This window comes from Ambystoma mexicanum, chromosome 6p (assembly GCF_040938575.1).
Source record: "Ambystoma mexicanum isolate Mex_15411 chromosome 6p, UKY_AmexF1_1, whole genome shotgun sequence".
Taxonomy (NCBI): domain Eukaryota; kingdom Metazoa; phylum Chordata; class Amphibia; order Caudata; family Ambystomatidae; genus Ambystoma; species Ambystoma mexicanum.
This window is the reverse complement of record NC_090935.1, coordinates 678,067,109-678,088,425: the sequence shown is the minus strand read 5'-3', so window position 1 is coordinate 678,088,425 and position 21,317 is coordinate 678,067,109.

Below are 21,317 nucleotides of genomic sequence, written 5' to 3'. Positions count from 1 at the left end.
TATACTTTAAATAAAGATGCTACATTAATTACAATGAAGAGAAATAAAAAAGTATAGAATGCATTTAAAATGGTGCTTTATTTTTTTTTTAATAAGTGCGTTTTTTGAAGTTTGGAACATGATTTATTAAATAAAGCAACTATTCGGCTTTATATTCGGCTTCGGCCAAATAGTTGACAAACTATTCGGTATTCGGCCAAATACTAAATATGCTATTCTGTACAGCCCTAGTCTAAATACCAATGGTCCTGAGCTAACCATTTTTGCTGTCTCTTGAAGACATTCAGCATACTATAGGGACACTCCTTAGACCCCTACAGCTTAGCTTAGGATTGCCACGACATCGACGGTTTGATGCGGTTCTCTGTATTTACCTAGAGATCCTGATTTAAGAAATAATTTGCAGGGTGGTACAGTGACCCAGGTTCCTTTGTGGGCACTATACTAACTTGACTTCATGCAGAGAGTCCTGTTCACATATATTATGTAATGTTCATATCACTATACTGGTTGACACTGAAAAGGGACCCAAAACTGGATTGTAACACACTGAATAGCCCAAGTTAGAGGTATCAAGGTGGAGGAATTCTGCTGCATTTTTCTGGCCTTTTCCAGCGTTTTCATTTTGGAAATAACACGAGAATGGTACACAGCTGTAAGCGAGGAGAGGGGGTGAATACCAATGCTGAGGAGACAGGATCCTGACTGCAGAGCACGCGATAGTGACACTGATTAAGGTAAGTGTGAAGCTGGTAATACCCTGGCGGCGAAAGACGCGAGGGTTGTTATGTAAATGGAAAAGACAACCTGAAAAGATTTTTGCTTTCCGGTGTATCACCACATGAATACAGAGGCAAATGCGGTCATGAACAGGCATCAAATAGGGAGAAGTGTCATGTCAACAAGGACCAATACCTGTTTGGGATGTATATTTAATTATTCCTTGTCTAGAATAGGGAAGGTGGCCACTCCAGGAGCATATGCTACCTTATTGATTTACTCGGGTAATATGGAGTTTACATCCTTTTTGACTCTGTGTTCCCTTCTGTTTTCTTTGGCCGTGTTTTTCCAGACGCCGTCCAGACATTAATCTACGACCTGGATCAACAACATCCAGTCTAAAGAATTCCAGCCTAACTATAAAGCCACCAGACGGTCACCCTACACTTGTGAAATTGATTCAAGAGTCTTAACCTCTCCGGGTAGAGTTAAAATGTCCTTTTTTACTGGTTTATTCTCCACTAAGTCCTAAGATCCAGTAGATGGTTTTTCTAGGACAACCTCTTTTATAACAAAAAAAGTTTGTTTAATCATAAAAGGCATTTATGTGTGTTGTGCTAGGCATAGGTGCACCGTTGTGTAAGGTTGAATGGCCAATCAAAGGATTCCCTCATATTATGAATTTGGTTGTAGGAGTCCGTGGTAGAAATTTCATCTTCCCGTGTTAAAATTGCCCATTTGCTGTGGACTTTTTTCTCCTTCGACGGATCAACTACACTAGGGAGTTCAGGTAATTGAATTAACCGTGATCGTCTCCTGACACATTTATTGTGTCCTAAGAATGTGTGTCTAAGTGCAGATTCTTTTTTTTTTTGGTTTTTGTCAACAGTTACTCCCCTTACATTGAATGAACCTTCAGTAAAAGAAGATTCCACATCAGTTTTGTATAAACTCTAATACTGTTAATGACCACTCCTGATGAAAGTCTCACTACCATTCAGAGGACTGAAACATGTTGAGTTTGTAATCTAGGAGCTCCACCAGATTGTTTAAAAGTATTTAGAGATCTTGAGTGATCAGAAACCTGACTTAAAAGGAGCTATTCCTGAGGCTGAATTACTTATTGATTTTTTTTACATTGATGTTTTCTTCTATTTTTAGAAATGTTTGTGTGTTTTGTCCTTATTATATTTGCATATATTCTTAGAGATTTGATGTTATATTAAATATGAAAATTTCTTCTCAATTATTTGAGATTATCTTGAAAGCTTTAATAAAAGATATATTTTTTTGAGAGTTTGAGGAGTTTCATTGAGAGGGAGCAACTGTTGACGTTTTCCATTTCCTACCTTTTTTGTATCTAGAATTCCTATTTTCCCAAAATCAAGGTAGGAGTCCACTCCATTCTGGTCGTGGCCATTTGGGTTCTCCCCATTTGTTTTTTTGCTACTGGCTTGTATCCAGCATTCCAGACTGTGGCCTCTCTGTTTGATTGCCTAGTTCGTGTAAAACTCGTTCCCGTCTTCAGCCTGCACTCCTCTCAAGCAGACCCTGTCATTCAGACCCACTGGGTGCTCTCCGTCCTTTCGCCCTAGCTTCAGTGGTGCTGGGCTCCGAGGTCCAATCACCCAATATTAGCTCAGTGCAATGCACAGTGATCCAGTGGTTGGGAACAGTCGCCCGTGCCTGGACTTTGCCCCACCTCACAGATGTCAGTTTTTGTTTTCAGCCCCAACTTGTCACCTCTTGCCCAGGTGCTCAGTTCTCCCCCTGCGGTCTCGGGCAGCTCTTCCAGGCCTGACTGCTGTGTCTCACAACAGCGTCTCCCCCTAGGGTGACAGATTCCTACCAGCATGTGGTCACACAGTCCTCATACTATTATTCTAATTTGCTTGCCTGTCCTACTTGCCTCTACATGCTGCAGTATTCTTTAGGAGGCCTGGTCAGCAGATATTAGGTGGTCAGTCATAATGTCGAAAAAAAAATGTCGACAGACAAAAATGTCGACAAAAAAATGTCGAAAAAAAAAATGTCGACTTTCGTTTTTTTTTAAATATATTTATTTTAGGGGTTCGGGAGTTTAAAAAAGGGAAAAATGTAAAAAAAAATTAAAAAAGGGGGTTGACATTTTGACTGTCGACATTTTTGTTGTGGACATTATGACTATAAACCCAGATATTAATACAGTGTTTGCACGGCAGCACCACTAGGTGTGCAGCAGAGCCCTCAATAGTCAGCTCCACCCCACCTGGGTGACGGCCCACTCCTGCTCAACACTTACAAGCTTCATGACTCCTGTTGATGCAGTGTCCGCGCCATGTGCTAACCCAGTTCTGCACCGTTCTGCACCTTCTGCTAGTAGTTCGTATTAGCTAGTGTGGGATTCAGGCCTTCTATTCCTTCAGGAATTCCCAGCAACCTTACATTGTTATGCTGGGCCTTCTCTTTCGCGTCCTCGGACCTCAGTTTCAGCACAGTGTTCCTCCTTTCCAGCTCTTTCAATCTGGACTCAAGATATTTTGTGGACTCACTGGTTTCTTTCAAGCTAGCCTCAGCCATTGTCATTCTCTCTGTGAGGTTGTGGACACCTTGTTTTAGCAGCTGTACATCTACTTTTACTTCATCTATCTTCGTTTCTAGAGATGACCTCATTGCTGCTATTGCCGCTAGCACCACATCTTCATTCTTGCCTTTCTCTGGCGCTTCCAGTACCTTCTGCACAGTAGCGTTGCTTTGTGTCAGGTCGCAAGGCTTGCTAGCATTACTGAACGAGTCCATGATGGTAGATTTATTTTTTCTCTTGGTTGGGGACATATTTTCTGTGGCGGAGTGGTCAGCAACCAGTTACTCGTGATGCAGCCCTAGGCCTACATGCTTTGGCTCTCGCACACAATTAGCTCGTCTCCAGCACCGTTGGCTTCGCTGTCGCATGAAACGGCACAGCCCAGTGCTCTATTCCAGCTCCTGCACAATATTGTTGCTATGTCTCTTGAGCCCTTTGTGCCTGCTTCCCACCTTTTTGTACTAACAGCATATGCCGGTATATGTCAGCCAGCTGCAGTTTGGTAATTATCATGTATTCAAGTGTTTCCTGCGGAGCAAGCGCAGGGTCTCACTCCAGCACTGCCACGGGTATGGAGTCCTATGGGATAGTGGTGCCCAGTGACCTCTCTGCAGTTGCTACTGGCTTGTATCCAGCATTGCAGACTGTGGCCTCTCTGTTTGATTGCCCAGTTAGTGTCACAGCTCGTTCCCTTCTTCAGCCTGCACTCCTCTCAAGCAGATCCTGTCATTCAGACCTGCTGGGTCCCGCTGCTCTTCACCCTAGCTTCAGTGGTGCTGGGCTCCCAGGTCCAACCACCCAATGTTAGCTCAGTGCGATGCACAGTGATCCAGTGGTTGGGACCAGTTGCCCGCTCCTGGTCTTTGCCCCACCGCACGCACAGCTGTTGGTTATTGTTTTCAGCCCCAACTTGTCATCACCTGCCCAGGTGTTCAGTTCTCCCCCTGTGGTCTCGGCAGCTCTTTGAGGCCTGAATGCTGTGTCTCAGAACAACCTCTACCCCTAGGGTGACAGATTGCTACCAGCCTGTTGTCACACAGTCCTCACACAGTCACACAGTCCTCATACTATTATTGTAATTGGCTTGCCTGTCCTACTTTCCTGTACCTGCTACAGTATTGTTTAGGAGGCCTGGTCTACAGGTATTAATACAGTGTTCACCCGGCAGCACCACCAGGTGTTCAGTGAAGCTCTCAGTAGTCAGCTCCACCCCACTGGGGTGACAGCCCACTCCTGTTCAGCACTTCCGTGCTTACCCGCTTCCTGACTCTTGTTGCTGCAGTGTCCATGCCTTGTGCAGACCCAGTTCTGCGCCGTTCTGTACCTTCTGCCAGTAGTTTGTATTAGGCAGTACAGCGCAACGTTAAAGTCCCAGCATTGTTATCCACTATGATCGCTCACCCCATGGTCGTGTTGTGCCACCAGCCACTGGGTTAATGATGCTCATTGCCTCCGCGCTTGCGTGTACCTTTTCCAGGCTTCTCACCTAGTGGTCGTGTACACTGGGCTTTCAGTTGGGAGCGTTGCTTAAAGTCTGTCTCCTCGTCTGGTCCGCTGAACAGTCACCTTTGCCGTCCGCCGCTTGCGCACTTTTCTGGTCATGGTTGGCCCTTCTCTTTTTCAATGGCAGGCATCCAGGTCCCCGGCCTGCCGAGGCATTGATTGTCGCCATGTGTACAAAGCCACTGCCGACTCTCCACGCAGCTGCAAATCCGACAAAGCTGCTCACTGCAGCCCGTGTCGTAGCAGCCCTGGTCGGTTTCTGGGCTTTGCTGCTCGCCCCCTCAGCCAGGGACTCACAACATGTCTATGCACCAGTGCTCCAATGTACCTGACGATCCTGAGGTCCTCCGGCTGCATTACTTTCTCCAGTCCCCTCTTTCCACTAACTACGCAGCACGGCTCAAGCCGCCATCTTTGGTCAACAGGGGACCTTTCGTTCCGACAGCCTCCCCACTTTCAAAAAGGCTCAATTTTTAGCCAAGATCGCTCTCATGGGTTGGGAATTTGCTTCCTACGCCTGCCACTCACCTGCCTTCAGCTTTTCACCACACCGCTGTTTTCTAGGATCATCGGAGGATTCCAACGGGAGTGCCACTCTTTCACAGCCTCACACCATGAGCTCAGGCCACGCCCAGAATCTAAGATCTTACCACCATGATGCCTCATTCAAGGAGAATTGTTGGGATTTACAAATATCTACCTACCTACTTACCTACCTACCTGTGGGACTTGGAAAAAGTAGCCTGTTAATGTTATTATGTGCCCAAAGTACCGGAAAAACACCACAGAATATGTTAAAAGTAGCTAATTAGATAAGTACTACAAAGGAGTGACATCTGAGGAACACATTTTGAGAAGTGTTCAGTTTGATATCAAAGTGAAACGTAAAGCCTTAAGGAGGGAAAAGTGAAACAAGACAACATAATTGAAAATGAATGTGACTTGACAATAAAAAAATGGAACCTGTCCAGTGGGAAAATAGGCTTCTGGGAAAAATAACCTACAAGGAACAGGGTACAGAAGGTCCAAACGAGGCTACACAGCTCAGAAAGAGAGTGTAAAGGGAAGTGACTTAAACCAAGCATCACAAGTGTATCCAGTCCTGTTTTTTCATTTTGAATAGCAATAGCAAAGCTGTAAGTACCAGACTGCGAACAAATACAACCAAGACTATATGAGCTACTCTCACCCTGTATGGGGCATTTTAGGAGAACTGGGAAAAGCGGAAAGCTGTCCGACATTGGGCTACTTCCATAACTTTAGAAGGACCTCCCCAATTACCCGTTTGAAACTGTCCATCCAGCGTGTAGTACAGCTTCAATAGAACCTACCCATGAGCACTGAATTGCATGACATTGACCACAAAATAAAATTAAAAGATTCTACAGGAACATAGAGTTCCCAAAAGACATACAGTGCAATAATATTTATAAATAATATTAATGGCACCATTCTACCCCATGTTAGTGCTTGACAAACATTGATCTGTACCTGTTAAGAACTAGTACCAATCATAGAGCAGCCCTTCCTGCTTTGGTTTCTGACAGACTGAAACATTCAAGATAGCGACCACTTGTGGTCTGGTCATCACTCACTTGAAAAGGTTGGGTGAAACTACTGCCTTTTATAGTCCATTGTTGGCATTTAATAGGGGTATGGGTGTGTCTTTGGGGGGCCGTTAAAGTTTCTTACTGTGCATTTATATGGACAGGTTATTTTACAGTATGCACATGTACTGTAGATGTCGCAATAAGAAACATCTGTACACAAGCAATGTGTGGCCCTGTTTCAGGACCCTCATACCTTCCACTAAAAGTTCACATGAGTACACCTCTCACTCTAGCAGTCACATTGCACTCTTCTATCCCTGTCCTGACTCCCCAACTCCCTGTACATTTCAGAAATTCACTCCTGTAAAGGCTGGTGAGATCCTTCCTATCGCTAAGAATACCAAGGCCTCAGTGAACAATTTCAACCTTGCCCTACATCTTTGATGAAAAACGTCCTGCACCACTTGAGTGAGGCCATCTCTGACACCTATAATGCCTCGCTAACCACCAGGCCGATCCCAACCCCACACAGAGAAATCTGCCACCATTACACCTCCTCTTGAAAAACATTTGTTGGATCTTTCTGTTATGGGGAACTATCATCTCATCTCCAACATTCCTTGGCAAAGTCCTCATAAAATGTCAGCATCTCAGCTGACAGCTCACTGTGAGCACCATGGCTTTCTTCATGACAAGCAGTAGGATTGCCTTCTTATTTTTAGGAGAGAAAATATCTTTGAAGCACCAGAACACCCATGTTACCCTTATCCTTCTGAGCTTCTCGACTGCAATCTGCACTGTGAATCATGACACTCTGTTCCATTGACTCCACATCTCAAGTGAAGAAGAAACAGCCCTCAGTTATGTCCCTCAAGGCTTGATAATTCCAACAGGGGTGTTTAATTTGGATGTCAGCCACAGATTCCCAAATCCTACTCTAGAATATCTGGCAAATTCCTTGATGATGATGAGATGCCTGTTTTCCCCTATTGACAATATTCTTTGTCTGAACTCTAACAAAATCAAAATCATCTACTTTTGTTTCCATCAGCCATCCTCCCTCACTTTCAAATGTTCTACCTCCTGGGGCTACCCCCTTTCTTCTCTGATGGCTGGACACCTCGGACTTCTCTGTGACAGCAACTTACTCTTTAACCCTCAAATTAACCTGATAGCAGAAGGCCATTTCATGTTGCTTGTGATGAAGAAATGGTTCTCTTATTACATCATTTAGCCCAAGATCAACATTTCCCACCCCCTTGTGCTTTTCAGATTTGTCTACCGCAGCACATTTGTAACAGAGTCTCAGCAAGCAGTCCAATCATCAGTTGCAACTCATTCAGAACAGGTTTTCCAGATCACATTCAGCCTCAAATCCAGGGAACCTATTTTACTCTGCCTTGAAATATTTTGAATGACTGCCTGTCAGTCAGGCACAGAATTATTTGTAAAACCTTCTGCACCATCCTGGGGAGGCTGTCCATTAACATACCATACCAAGCTAACTGTATCATATCATCTAGAGACACATCCTGTTACTTTGGATTAGTCCTTTTGAACTTGTTATGCTCATCAACATTTGGCAGAAACTGCCACAGGGGTCTCCCTCTTGCAATGTATGGCTCCAAACCTTGGAACAATCCACCAGTGGAAAGAGAAATGAAATGTCCAACAGAAAATTCCTCAACAAACTCAAAGCCTGTCTGCTGTCTACAGCCTTTCAGTAGCAGTCTCATTGTCTCATCATGGATCTTTCTTTGTTCCTACTGTCGCTGTCATTTCCATGTGCAATGCCTTTTTCACATCAGTCATGTCCTCTGCATTGAGAACTAACAGCCCCTTGAAGTGGTGTGACAGCAATTCAAAACACATCTCAAAATAATAAAATACAAAAACAAATACATTGTCACTATATTTCTCCTTTTGATTTTGCATGCCGATGCAAGCATTTAGCTGTTTGATTGAAGCAACAAAGGCCAGGTTCAGGCCAGGTTCAAAACAGAGCAAAAGGTGTTCCACCTTGTTGTCTAGAATGTAATAAAGAATGAGTCCCAGGAAAACAGCAAGCAATGCAGCTACACATATCCCTCTCCTCATATGGTATGATCTTGTTCCATACTTGGCCCGCTTCTTATTCTTCTCTATACTATTAATTTATCTGACCTTGTCTCTTTCTATCCTTTCACTTGTATGCTGATGATTCATAAATCTTGTTCTGCTTTTACAGACTCTCTCCTCTCTACTCTTTCTGCCTGCCCTTTAGCTGCCTAAGTATGAATGCACAGACACCTTCTCGATCTCAATCCTGCAAACACTAAGGTCCTCTTTTTTCTGCTTCTCTTGCTTCTCTTATGTTTGTCCCTCCCTCCACAGTCTCTTCTTAGCTCCTACTCTCCTCTCTTTTTCCAATCTCTGCTAGTAACCTGGGTGTTATTTTGGACTTGTGTTTTTCTTTCTCTTCTTACACCTCTCTCCTTTCATGCTATCAAACTTCTAATCAGCTCTCTTTTCTTTTCACGTCTTGATGACTACTCTTTTCTATTGGTTGGCCTTTTGTCTTTCCATCTTGCTCCCCTCCACTGGTTGTACAATGCAGTTATTCACCTCATATTTTCTTCCCCCTCTCTCCTCTATTTGTGCCCCTCTTGCTTCCTTCTCACTCCTCTAATTTGACTCTCGTAGTCTTCATCTCTTTCTCTGTATTGTTTATAAATGTATCTACCGCTTGCTAAACGCTATCCCTCTGCTCTCATCACTTGTTTACTCTACCTCCAGCTCTCTTCGCTCTGGATCATTACATCTACTTTCAGTCCCAAACCACCCTTCATTTCCGCAAATTTTCCTGACTTGTCCCAACTTTTTCCCTGCCCAAAACCCATCCTACTGGTATCTCTTTGAGCAAGCTTTACCAAACCTTACTATCACATTTTGGGCTCAAGTGCATGCCAGTTTTTTTTTTTTTTTCAAAGCAGCCTTCTGAAAGTTAATGACTTAATTTGAGCTGTAAGTGCACTACTGCTATATTACACATTTCAACCATGTCTTCCTTCAGCCACTGGATAGCACTGTGTGTTTCCTTCAATGAAGCCCTGTTATAAAACAAGCACTGGCAAATCCAAATGTTTTTGGTTATTAGTCATTTGTCAGCACTCCTATTATATGCCCAAACCCAATATTGAAATTACTTCCAAGTACTAACACCCTCAGAACAATGACTCTTTCCCAAATGATAGCCCTCAGCTTTGCCGCAGGCTGTTACTTGAGTGTGAGTCATTAACCGAGGATAATGACAGCTGCCATGCCTCAGCTTCTAAGACTGTATAAGGCAACTTTGTCAATGACTGCAGCAAGTCAAAAGGGAGAGAAGGCAGAAGAGCAGGAAGATCCTGTTGATGAGCTGTACAAGATATATCTACAAAAGACTTGATAAAACACATTCTCCACACTATTTAATACACTTCTCTGGAAGTGGTTGTAAGCGACTTCAATTCAACACTACAGCTAAGTCAATGTCTAGTCTGGGACGCTGATGGAAGCCCTTATTGATGTATTTTTATGTCCAGTTCATTTACTCTGGATGACAACCCTTATATAACACCCCTCTCTCAGAATCCCCCCGACCCCGCTGAGCCAAGAAGTAGGTTTGTTTTGCAAATTTAAAAGGTTTATTTGAAAATTAAACAATATATAACTATCATACTTTTATAGTAAATTAATATTTGATAGCACACTTGTGAGGATGATAGTGATCAACAATGGATAATGTTATAGTGGTACACTCTTTTTTAATGGCTTAGAAGTTGATATAGAGAGGATAAAGTAGCTGAGAATGGCTTCAAGGACAATGCAAGGATGAATGAAAATGGAGTACAGAAAATAAACTTGATATGACTTCAACAAAAGACAATGGGCCTCATTACACGGATGGCGGAGAACCATGGCGCTATTAGCGCCATGGTTCATGCCGGTAAAAAACGGGCACCGCCTTGGCGGAAAGGGGAATTACCGCCCCATTCCACGGTTGGCGGGGCGGTAATTCCCCCTTCCACCATTGCCCTTCCCCATTCCCATTTTTGCCCCATAGGGCTCTATGGGAATGGGGAAGGCGCTAATTACGGTACCGCAATTATCTCCACTGGTCCCTTTGCGGGTTGGTTTTTAACGCCTGCAAAAAGCAGGCGTTAAATTCCCTAACCCGCAAAGGGACCTCGTAGTAAGGCGGTAAGGATTTACCGGTACCGGTAAAATACCGGTACCGGTAAATCCTTTCCGCCATCCGTGTAATGAGGCCCAATGTAATCACTTTTCTTTGACAATTCACCCCCCCCCCGTCTATGCAAGGTAAAGAGATGGGAGGAAAGCACACAGTTCTCAGGAATGCAATCAAATATAATTCAGTTCCCCCCTAGCAAGCTTAGAGGAAAACAGGTAGGAGTTTTAAACACAGGCAAGATACTTTGATGTGGTTGCAATTAAGTGAAAAATATGCGAAAAATGCTTTTAATTCCCTATAGGAGGTTCAGGGTGAGTGAGAGATACTTAAATTAATTCAGGATCACTTTAGCAATGCTCTATGAATGATTGTCAGGTTGCACACGAATTTCAGCACGGAAAGCAAGGACAAATATTTTTACACGTGGCTGAAATTAAGCAAAATGTCAAATTGCGGCAAATTTAGTCGCGTGCATCGAGCGCAATTACGGAGGCACTATAAGGAGCTTGTTGGAAAGCTTAGAATCTTAGCTTTAAGATGACAGTTAAAACTCGCTCCCTAGCACCGGAGATACGGCCGATTTAGTAAAGGTAGATTTTCGGATTTGAAATTTTAAAGCTCAGAATGACAGATGACAGTTTTCAGTTTTAAAAATGACAGAATGACACGATTCTAGGAGGCAGTTCTAATAGGCTAAAATAGTTTGGATTAGATTATTTTAAACTAAGAGATTGGTTTAGGCACAGTCCTAACTGGGTACTCACACTAGATTTTGGACAGGAATGCGACTTCGTCACCGATCGGGTCAGGATTGGCTGGACTTCTGCTAGCGGTTCTTCACAGCGATCTGGTCTCTGGGTCTCCGGTTCTGTTATCGGTTCTGCTAGCGGCACTGCACAGCGGTCTGGTCTCTGGCTCTCTCTGGTTCCGGATACACCACTGCTTTCTGGATACTACTACAGGTTCTTGCAAAAGTTATTGGCAAAGAATTCAAACAGCTTGCCCGGCTGTTGAATAGTTTGGTTGGTTTTGAGGCCTGCTGAAGAGGATTCAGCTTGTGGATTCAGGCCTCTCTGCTACAAATTCTGGAGTTAATTTCTGGTCTCTGGAGATTGATGGATTTGAAGTCTGGATCTCTGGATGTGAAGTCTGAAGTCTCCCGGCAAAGCGTCCCGCAAGAAAGTGGAAAGTGAATCTCTCTACCTGGGTTTCAATGTTCCTTTTATGTGTTTTGAAAATGGGTGTTTGCCTGGGCCGAGCTAAGCCTGCCCCTCTCACTTATCATTGGCCAAGCTTTCCTCTCTCCCTTGATTGGGGGAAAGATATGGAGTGTCAGAGTGATGCTGTAGGTTTTATGGTCAGAGGAACCTCCCCTTGTCAAATTGCACACAATCTATTTCTGACCCAAATACATATTTATCTATGTACCTTTTTTCTAATATTATAGGTCCAGTTAACATATTTTCTGTAGCACCAAACCATCCGATCCCTGTCTTTGTACAATGTTGTGTCCACTTATGACAGAATTCTCCCCTTTTCATCCAGATAACGACCCCTAAACCTTTCCAGATTTTACACAAATGTGCACCAGGGATATGGGTTTCAGATGATAAAGTGTCAGATTTTTAACATGCATACACTTGGATTAACAACCTTTTTTCCGCTACTATCCCCAAGAACATACCACAGGGTCCTAACACCTCTTAAAATGTGCACAGAAAAATCACAAAAATGATGATGTTATTTATATAATTTTGACAAGTCCGCACTGTGAATTATCCATCTTTTTAAAATCATGCTCTGGCCCCAAAGGGGTGTGGTTTTCCAAAGCACATGGTGGAATTTCTGGTTTATCCACTTCCCCCAAGCTCAGCTGGCTCTCACAGGCACTGCCCCTCCCAGTTTCTCCCAAGAGAAAGCCATTTTACGACCACCCCAATATAACATTTGCCTGAGTCCAGGACAGGGCTTTGTTCAACTTCCTGCAGTCTGCAGGTACCACTCCCCTAATTTAATCAGAGAGGTGTCACCTCCTTTTGGTGGGGGCAGCAGGATGCAGCCAGGCCTGGGAAGAGTGGCTGAGCAGGTTTCACTCCTGTCGGGGGTAGTTGCCGGGCAGAATTCACTCTCTTCCAGCCAGGATTCAGCTAAATGTCACTTTAGTTCCCAGTTTTCTACATTCAAATCACACTGACAATTTTTGCACATGCAGCTATAATGCTGATTCTAAGTTCAAAACTATGACATTTAACAGTTGCAACCTATGTTACACTCAAAAGTAGGTCACTCATTTATTTTAAACATTTCGATTTTAGTGGCTTTAAACCCAAATTCACTTAAGCTGCTGACATCCCGAGCTATTTTTTATAAATACATTAAATAATTACTTCCTTCAAGTCATTTCAGAATATAGTTTTACATTGCATCCACCTCTTAGCAAGTCTTTCCTTGGCCTGGTTTGGGTTCATTTGTTCAGTTTTACACAAAAGTCTGGTGGTTTTAAAACGCCGGCTTTCTGATAGTGGTGAGCACCAGTATTGCATCCATTTTTGACATTAAGAAAATGAATTCCCCATAGTTCTGGGTTGCTTTTGGCAATCAGCATTGCCATTCCCAATGCTTTCAGGCTACTGTGTGTGTAGCCCAATGGTGGTTTTAGGCAGTGCCCTCCTGTGCTCACAACATAGGCAAAAATGGGTGGCAGCCTATTCTTCATGTTTTCCCTGTGCACTCTCTGGGGAGTTCTGGCCATCATGATGTTTTCAATGCCAGTAATGCACAGTTTTATGGCAGGGCTTGGATGCATGGGTAAAAACATCCCACAAGCCCCCCCTCTTGCGATGGCCATTCTGACCTTTCACTGATGGAACTCGCAAGATCTGGGATGTTCGCCTCATCTTCTTCCAATTCCGTAGATGGCAAAGTTCAGCATCTTTTCCTCCCTCCAGTCGATCAATCAGTTCTCCTTGCTGGTCCTGATGGGAGGATTGGGCGGTACCCCGGGCCCCTTGGATCTTCGCTCCCGGTCCCCAGGTCGCCTTCCGTGGTCAGTCTCTGGGTTTTCTTTCCTAGGATGATAAAGCAATACCTATCCATAGACATTTTTCGATCACTATTGATATAGTGGGGCGGCATATACATTTTATACATCAGGATGCATTTTTCAGTCTTATTTTAAAACAAGATATAACATGAAACATTTTTTTTTTCCAATCATAATATTTTAAAGACTATTTGTGGGATATTTTAGGATGGGAACTGAATTACTCTGGAGCGGCCCCCTCTGGGATTCCAGAGGATTCCTCCAGTTGTTGCAGAGTGTGCCTGGGATGGCAACACTTTAGCTGATTAATATGGACCCACTTGTCTTCCGCTTCCGCCAGACTACCTTTGGGGATGCGGATCTTATAGGCTACAGGGGAGATTTTGTCTATAATTTCAAACGGTCCCTTCCATGTAGGCAAAAATGTTCGCTGTTTGGCCTGGTTCCTTTGGAAATTGTATAGATAGACCCGGTCCCCCACCTCGTATACTTTCCTGGTGGTTTTCAGGTCGTAGTGGGTCTTCATGCTATCAGCTGATCTTTCTAGATTCCGCTGAGCATAGGCAAAAGCATGCTGAAGGTGTTTCCTTAAATTCTCCACATACTCATGAGTTGTGGAGGCATTTATCAGTGTCTGCTCTTGGGTCCTGTAGAGCAAATGCTGGGGGAGCACCATCTTGCGTCCGGTCATCAACTCAAATGGTGACATTTTAGTTGCAGATGAAGGGGTAGATCTGATGGCCATTAGGACCAGAGGTAATCGGATATCCCAACTTGGCCCAGAATCTGCCACAAACTTTTTTAATATGCTCACAATGGTTCGGTTGTATCTCTCCACTGCTCCAGAAGAAGCTGGCCGGTAAGCAATATGTAGCTTCCTTTTGACCCCCAGTATCTCCCACATCTTTGTCATTACCTCGCTGGTGAAATGGCTAGCTCTATCTGACTCAATCCTTTGAGGTAGACCAAAACGGGAAAAGATGTGGTTAATCATCAGGGCAGCTGCTGTTTCTGCCTTGCAATTTGGGGCCGGGAGACATTCCACCCACTTGGTAAACAAGCATGTGACGGTCAACATGTACTTGTTTCCTCTAGACGAGCGGATTACAGGGCCTACGAAGTCGATTTGCAAATCTGACCATGGCAGTGTCATCCCCCTCTTTTGGAGAGGCGCCCGGTGTGTGAGGGATGTTGGCTGAAATTGTGCACACACAAGACAGCCCTTCAAGTATTGGTCGAGGTCCTGCCCCATGTGTGGCCAGTATGCAACCTCTCTTAAGATTTCAAGTGTTGTATGAAACCCCCTATGACCGGCGGTGGCCGCATCATGGGCGTGACTTAACATCAGGCTTCGGAATGAGGTAGGAACCACCCACTGATCATGGCCAGCTTGGGATTTCCTTACCAACAAACCGTCTTGGATTCGGAACCTTTCTGGACATTTCATCAACACTCTTAGGTCCTCTTTCCCAATGCAATCGGTATCCGTCAGGGGAAAGTTCTCAGGGTCCTCAATGTGTTGGTAAAACTTACCAATTATTGGATCCCCCTTTTGAGCCGTAATTAAATCAGCATCAGGGGTCTCCTTATTCCATTGCGCAGTTGAAAGATCATTGTGAGCATTTGTCTGGGACCTAGTGATAGCGGTGACCTGGATTACCCCCAACAGGGACTCAATCTCCATTAGATCCCCTTGGATGGCCCCTGTTTTGGCCAGCTGATCAGCTAAGTCATTTCCAGTTTTGTCTGGTCCCTCTACTTTGGAATGACCCTTGATCTTCTTCCAGTAGTTGGTCATCCCATTCGAGGTGACCAGGTCATCAATGTTTTGAATTAACTTCCCATGATTCAAAGGTTTGTTATTAGCACATAGCATGCCTCTGGTTTTCCAGTTAACCAGGTGCTCCACGAAGACGTTCCGTACATAATCGGAATCTGTGATTATGACCAGTTTGTGGAGTTGATGTTGGACAGCAGTGAGGATGGCTTGATGCACAGCCATCAACTCTGCTACCTGACTGCTTCGGGGACCAATTTTGTACCCAGCAGAGGGTTCTGGAAACTCCTTCACCCATGCATTCCCTACGCCAGCCACCAGTTCTTTCTCCCCATTGTTGTCAACATGGTAAGAGCATCCATCCACATAGACAGTGGGCATTCCCTCACACTTGTCTTCTTCAAAGGCTTTGTGTGGGGAATTAAGGTATGCCTCCATGTTGTCCTTGATTTTTAGACTTTCGTCCTCGAGTCAGTTTTCTCTGGCACAATCATGCAAGTCAGCCAGAGCTTGCGCAAGGGGACTCTTCTTGCTTTGGCCATATTTGACCTCCACAGGAAAGCCTTGCATTGACAGAATTGAGGAATTACTCATATTTCCGGCCCGGATTCTGTCACTTTGGAGATATTGCAAAGGCTGGTGTGGAGTCTCCACTATGATGTGTTCCCCCTGGATAAACAGGCGGTAATTCTTCAATGCCCACACCGTTGCCAGGAGTGCCTTCTCACAATCGTTGAATTTTTCCTCCACAGAGGATAAAGTTTTGCTCGCATAGGAGATTACTTTATTGACCTTGTCATGCTTTTGGTATAATACTGCCGTCAAGCACGTATTAGAGAACCCTGTCTCCAGGAAGAACTCCTTGTTTCTGACAGGGTAAGCTAGGCAGGGAGCTTGTGAGAGGCTTCTCTTGAGTTGTCTTACTGCCTCGGATTGTTCTGGACCCCATTCCCACTTGACCCCCCCCCTTCAAGAGATGAATCAGGGGTCTGGTGATATCTGCGTAGCCCTCAATGAACTTTCTGCTGTAATTAGTCAGTCCAAGGAGGCTCCTTAGTTCCCGCAGAGTTGTGGGATCCTTCAGTTTCTGGAGTGCTTCCACTTTCTTTTCTTGGGGACAGAGACCCTGAGTAGTAATCTCATGCCCCAAGAAATTAACACGGGTTCTACACCAATGAGCTTTCTGAAAGGAAAGTTTTGCTCCGGCGGCCCTCAACTGTGTCAGAACATAGCGGATCTCCGCTATGTGTTCCTCCACAGATGAACTTTTGATGAGGACATCATCTACATAAGCCAGGTTACCCCTCGCACCCAGGTCGGGCATGGCCTTATGTAGGAAAATGTTGAATTAATTGCCGGAGTTGAGGTATCCGAAGGGAGTCCGGGTCCATGTGTACTGCTGGCCCCCAAAGGTAAAAGCCAGTTTGTATTGGTCCTCCCTACTGACAGGCACGGTCCAGTATCCATTGGTCAGGTCTATTGCAGTGAATACCTGTGACCCCTGTATCTGGGCCAGCCCTTGGTCAATGTAGGGCAGAGACCATCGGGAAGTATGGACCCATTTGTTGAGCTCCATAAGGTCGGCACAGAGTCTCCACTGGCCGTTTGGCTTCAATATTCCCAGCACCGGATTATTGAAAGTGCTGTGGACTGGACGGATTATTCCCCGGGACTCAAGGTTCTTAATTATTTCAGTAAGGGACTCCATGGATGCGAGAGGCAAGCGATATTGCTTCACAAACACTGGAGTCATGCCAGGGTCCGTGGGAATTGTTGTTGTGTGGATGTTGGTGCGACCACAGTCATATGAGTCTACCGCAAAGAGATCTTGGAAATCCAAGAAAACTTGTTTCAACTTTTGCTTCTGTTCCAAAGTCACGCAGGCATCAGCTAGGTTGACTCTCTCTTCCACCATCTGCCTGAAGCCTGGAAAGACTTCTGGTTTTGCTATCTCAGCGGCCTCCTTCAGCTGGGTGGAGAAGTCTCTGGTCAGAGTGCTGATTTGGACCGGAGGCTACAGGTGGGAAAGGCAGCCCTCATGGACCTGGAAAATCACCTCATCCCTCCTGAAGTCACAAGTCACATCTTCCTTACCATAAGGGCAAGAAGTGTACACCAGGAGGTTCCCCCCATGCCGCATGAAAATCCTGTCTGGTGTTGTATTGTCCTCACTGTCACTGTCAAAACAGTCCTTGGGGATTGGTCCTAACAGCTCATTTCCTAAATCAATGGAGAAATGTCGGTCATCAACCGCCATTGCAATAATGGTGCCTGCGGCTAGAGTAATACTCTTTAAGTCGCTGTTATCCACCTCTATTGGAATGGTGTCATGTTCTATGTTGACTAATGGTGTTGGGTTTACCCCCAACCCTTGCTGTTGGAGAGAAGCATTTAGATGAATATAAGCATCAGGGTTTTTCAATTTTTGTCCTCTTTTAAGTTTCACTTCCAGGGAGAATTGTCGGGTCCTTTCTGGGATGGTGACTTCCTCTTTAAGCTGAATTTCAACTGCATAAGGTAGCAATTGAGCTGACCTAAATGCTTTTTCTTGATCATCAAAACCCGTGGGATTATCTGCTAATCGGGACCAAGCTTTGAAGTTTATTAGGTCCAAACTAATGGCAAAGCGATTGAGAATTTCACTACCTAAGTAAAAGGCGTCAGTGACGTCTTGCACGACCCAACAATCATGGACTATGCTCTTATTGCCAATGGAGATTTTGAGCATACACCTGCTTGGCAGGAGATGTTTGGAATTGGGTGTTTCCAGATCTATTTCCCATTTGTCTATCAGTTTGAATGTGGGAATGGCTAGATCTTTTGGGAGTTGGCGGAACATGGCTTCGCTGATGAAGCTCTTACCGTTGTTCACACACACTTGGGCGAGAACAGAGTCCTTCCCATCATTTAACTGAACAGGGATGAACAACTGCTCTCCAATTTGCTGAATATCAGTCAGGCTCTGAGCTGATTTCACATCTTTCTGGACTATAGGAGTGGGAGTTTCTGATTGTGGATTAGTAAAGAATTTCAGAGTGTTTCCTTCCAGTGTGGAATACCACCTTAAACTGGAAGGAAGGTTGATTTTCAGAAATGGAGAGGACCCCCCATCACCAGTCTGTTGTCCTACTGCTATTATTGTCACGTCTGGAATTTGGTTGTTCTGGAAGTGAAATTCTACTTGGTCAGATTTTTGTTCAACCATGTGGCAGGTGCCGTCTAAACTAACATGGTTGACACTCTGTTTTAAATTTATTGGTCGGCTAGTCTGGGTCCAGAGGACCTTGTTTACACAATCTATTAGGGGTGACAACCTTCTGAGGAGGTCATTCCCTAGTAAACAAGGGGTGACCTCTGGAGTTACTACTATGACCGGGTGTTTCACCTTGTGTCGCCCAATTTTAATGTCCAAGTCTGCAGTCCCCTCGACGGGAATTTCCTTCCCGTCAAAGTTCTGCAGTTGTCCAGGAAGAGAGGTGAGAGGAATTCGGTAATTCTCCCCCCTACCTGAATTCAGTTCATCAAAGGCCCTTTTGGACAGAAGGGTGGCTTGAGATCCAGTGTCCACCAGCGCCAAGATTGTACCCTGCCCCTGTACTTGTACCGGGGCATAGTATCTTCCCTCCTTCTCCTCAAGGGGGCACAGATAATGCACATTTTTGGACAACTGGTGGGCTAACTTTCTGGTTTTTAACATGGCGAGAGACGAGATTTGGGCAGAATTCTGTGGAGAGCCTGGGGAATCTGAAAGAAAAAGTTGGCAACTGGAAATGGTTTCGGGTTCTGGGCTGCCCTCCCCCCCTTTTTGGAGGCAGTCATCAGGATAGGTTTGACCCATGGGATTTTGGTATTGTTGGTTCTGGGATAGAATGATGGGCGGCGACAGCTCAATCCCCACATCTACCCACTCTGTTGATTCGGTTTTAGGTTCCCCTGGTTCCGGTTCTGGGCCGCCCCTGCCTTTTTGGAGGCAGTCATCAGGATAGGTTTGACCCATGGGATTTTGGTATTGTTGGTTCTGGGATAGAATGATGGGCGGCGACAGCTCAATCCCCACATCTACCCACTCTGTTGATTCGGTTTTAGGTTCCCCTGGTTCCGGTTCTGGGCCGCCCCTGCCTTTTTGGAGGCAGTCACCAGGATGGGTTTGAACCAGGGGTTTTTGGTATTGTTGGTTCTGGGATAGGATGATGGGCGGCGATAGCTCGATCCCCACATCTACCCAGTCTGGATTGGAATCTCTTGGGACCCATTTTTCCTTGGGAGGAGTTCCCCCATCTCGGAAGGAGAAGGTCCTTTTCCCAGGTTTCTCTTGGGATCCCTCTCCCTCAAATTGAAAGACCTGTACCTCCTCCACAAAATGGGTCTGTTTGGGTCCTTTGTTTCTCCTACCTCCCCTCTGCTGCTTGGGAGGCAGGCTTTCAGGGGCAGGAGATTTTGTTTCCGGTTCCTGGTTTTCCAGGGGCTGTTTACAAGTTGGTAAGGAAGCTTTCTCCAAGGCTTTACACCCCTCTTCCCCTTGTGCCTCCTCCCTGGGAACCGGTGGGTTATCAGGGTGCTGCCCCCGTCATTGTTCTGGAGCACCAGGCCCAGAGTTTGGGGCATTCTGCGGTGGCATGCTCATCTGAGGGTTCTGTTGAGCCCTCAGTATGTGCCCCAGATCCCGTGCCATATTTTGGACCTGGCGCTCCAGTTGTGAAACCCGCTCAGGCTGATACGGGGCTCTATTTTCTCCCCTTAGCTGATCCCGGGAAGGGTAGCTATCCCTTCTCTGGTAATACCCCGGATTGGGAAGATTTGGGTACCCCTCCACCCTTGGCCTCCCCTCACCCGGATTAGTTTGTCTGGGCTCAGGGAATTGGGGAAAGAAGGATGGATGGTTTTGGGGTTGGAAATTGGGTGGATACCTGGGGAAAAAGTTCTGCCCAGGATTTGGTGAATTTCTGCCCTCCTGGGGGAAGTTAGGAGGGAAGTTCCCCGGGTTAGGCGCTTGGCTGGATTCCCCCCCTTGGGCTGGAGGAGTCCACACATAACCCAGGATGGGTCAGTTTCCCTTGTAGCGGGGACTTACATAGTCAGGGGAGCGGGGGACCCCATTTGTGGGACTACCTCCTCGACTCCCTGTCTGTGACTGGCCCGAGGGCCTTCTGGGCTGTGAATTATTTGGTGCAGGCAGGTTTTTAGGCCCTCCATCTCCAAATCTAAAACAGGGGCAACCTTTACCTCTGCCACCTTGGCAGCAGCAGGGGTGCTGTTGGTTTTGGGGTTTTTCTGCGCATTACTTTATTTTCTATGGGCTTCTGCACCTCATAGATCCGGGTGGCTTGCTCAATGACCCAGTCTAAAGATCTTTTCTCGTGAAAATCTCTCACGAGCTGGGTCATTATGTACTTGGGAAGAGCATGGAAAAATGTGTTGATGAATTCTCTGCTGTCCGTGCGCACCCTTCTGGTGGTCTGCGCAAAGGCACGCTTCAATTCTTGCACAAATTCTTGTGGGGCCTGATCCTCCCCACATTGCAAATTGTAGGCTGCCTTGCGAGGGTCTTGGGGATTTCTATGTACAGAAAAATGTTTCAAGATGGCCGCCCTATATGTGGACCATCTTGAATGGTTTTGGTCCTCCAGCCCCGCAAAGAAACTGGAGTATTCAGGGGAGAATGTCCATTTGACCTACTGGATGCAGCTACTGCTGTCCTTCAAATGGAAAGTCTCCATCATTTGCTCATAGAGCTCCAAGTGTTCCCAAACAGAATACTTGGCGTTCTTATGATAAGGCGTTATAACACTCCTGATTGCCTTAATCTGTTTTAAGGGGTCCTTAGGCAAGGCCCTTTTCACCTTATTGGCCTTTTTGGTTCGGGTAACCCTGGTCCATTCATCCTCTGATTCAGAAGCACTGCTCCCAGAGGTGCCCGTCTGATCTTCCAGGTTTTTCCGGATTCTGCG